Source organism: Sinocyclocheilus anshuiensis, unplaced genomic scaffold, assembly GCF_001515605.1.
Source record: "Sinocyclocheilus anshuiensis isolate Anshui unplaced genomic scaffold, SAMN03320099.WGS_v1.1 scaffold2247, whole genome shotgun sequence".
NCBI classification, from domain to species: domain Eukaryota; kingdom Metazoa; phylum Chordata; class Actinopteri; order Cypriniformes; family Cyprinidae; genus Sinocyclocheilus; species Sinocyclocheilus anshuiensis.
In genome coordinates, this window is record NW_015536612.1 from 49,707 (window position 1) to 51,411 (window position 1,705).

General features: G+C 36.1%; 1 protein-coding gene across 2 annotated transcripts in view; it reads right to left on the bottom strand.

Moving 5' to 3' along the window:
- The window catches only part of LOC107703837 (cysteinyl leukotriene receptor 1-like), a 21,043-nt gene extending 19,835 nt beyond the window's left edge, over positions 1 to 1,208 (bottom strand). Inside the window, exon 1 of one of the 2 annotated variants that reach the window (XR_001635872.1) lies at positions 1,076 to 1,208. The gene's annotated coding sequence lies outside the window, so the exon portion shown is untranslated. The remainder of the gene's footprint in view (positions 1 to 1,075) is intronic. The other variant, XM_016506608.1, reaches the window with a different exon arrangement.
- Positions 1,209 to 1,705: the final 497 nt, after the last annotated feature.

Below are 1,705 nucleotides of genomic sequence, written 5' to 3' on the forward strand. Positions count from 1 at the left end.
AATTTTGTTTCAAGAATAGGAAAGACCTAACGTTAAAGATCAAAATAAGCGCTACAGATGTGAGAATGCGAGATTTGTTGCTGCTAGACGCTCTCGCTCTTTCTCTGCTGTCTGTAGAAATTGTTGTTCATTCTTAATTTGGGAACGGCAGAGACATGTTACAGGTTATAATATAATCCAAAAATCATGGCAACAAATGATTTTTTAAGTCAGTTTAATGTTTAATCAGTTGAAACTACTTTCACAGTCAATTTGATTCAACTTAACTCATATTTAACCTTTGCTTCTTGTCATTGTAGGCTTAGGCTACTTTTTTCAATGAATTTGAATGAATATACTAATTAATAAAATGAATATTATTTATGTTGTATTACATATTGTTCATTCATTTATTTTTAACACCGCACCCCCAGCACCCCTACTTCCCGCGGTAATGACTGTATGTAGTTAAAAAGTATGAACATGGTTTAAATATGGCTACATGTGGAACAAGCAATATCAAATTAGTTAATGCATGTGATTGCTTTACATGCAATCATTTGGAGTTATTGATGAATATATAAACCTGATTATTGTGTATTTAAACACTTACCTTCACAATTTGCTTCACTGCTTCTTATATTACTGATAAAGATGCATCACATTAAGTCTATTAGTTTGTTTATGTTAAGACTGTGTAATCCAGATGGATGTATATTATAAGCAATTAAAATACATTCATCTTTAATATGACATTAATAACAAATATTATAAATAAATAAAAAATACCTAAACGCAATTATTTATCAACAATGAGCAATAACTTACTAAAAACATCACAAAGTCACAAAGGCGCGGTCATCAGAGTTGGCCAGCTGGGATGTGCTTTATTTATTTAGTTTTGTACAGAAAGTGTTTCAGCAGAAAGAGCCAATAACGCCGATCAGATCCCGTTTTAGAACAAGTTTAAGTAGTTTAATATATATGGCTATGGGCTTTTAGTGTTTCTTTTCTCTTATATTTATCTGTAATGCGATTTATTAAATTAACTGAACTGTTTGACATATTTTATCACTCTTAAAGATTGTAGCATTACCTTTTCCCTGGCGGTGAGGGTTTTCAGGGATACTCCACACAACATGCAGTTCAGGTCATGCGCGTGTCCTTCTTTTGCGACACAAAACAGCAGATTCTGAATCCGAGAGCGTTTGGGAAGCAGACAACACGCAGCTCACTGGAGCACACAAGCAAGCAGCTAATTCAGCTCAGACGCCAGCAGTTCGTCAGAGAAAGTAGATTCAGCTCTGTCATTATTACAAACTTTCACGCATCGATATCACATAATCATTTATAATAAGCACATGGCATGCTACTGTGAGTGAAGCGTTATCATCTAACCGTTATCTGCGCGTCTTCAGTCGAGCAGTCCCGTCACAGAGAAATGAAACCTTCGCTTCTTTCACTGAAGAGCTCACTCGAGCAGCGCCTCCCTTCTGCTAAACGGAAAGACTCGAGGCACATTAATAGCTGTAATGAACAACTAATGTTAACTGAACACTGAATGCACAGTTTATGACCATCACAGCGCACAGGGAAAGCCGAACAAGCCTGTTCTAGTTTGTTTCTGTCGCATCTTTGCTTCCTATATTCACTTTCAGAAAGCTTTCAGACTGTTTCCCCCCACAGTGTATTGTGTAGCCCTATGCTCAAACGCTTGTTTTATTTA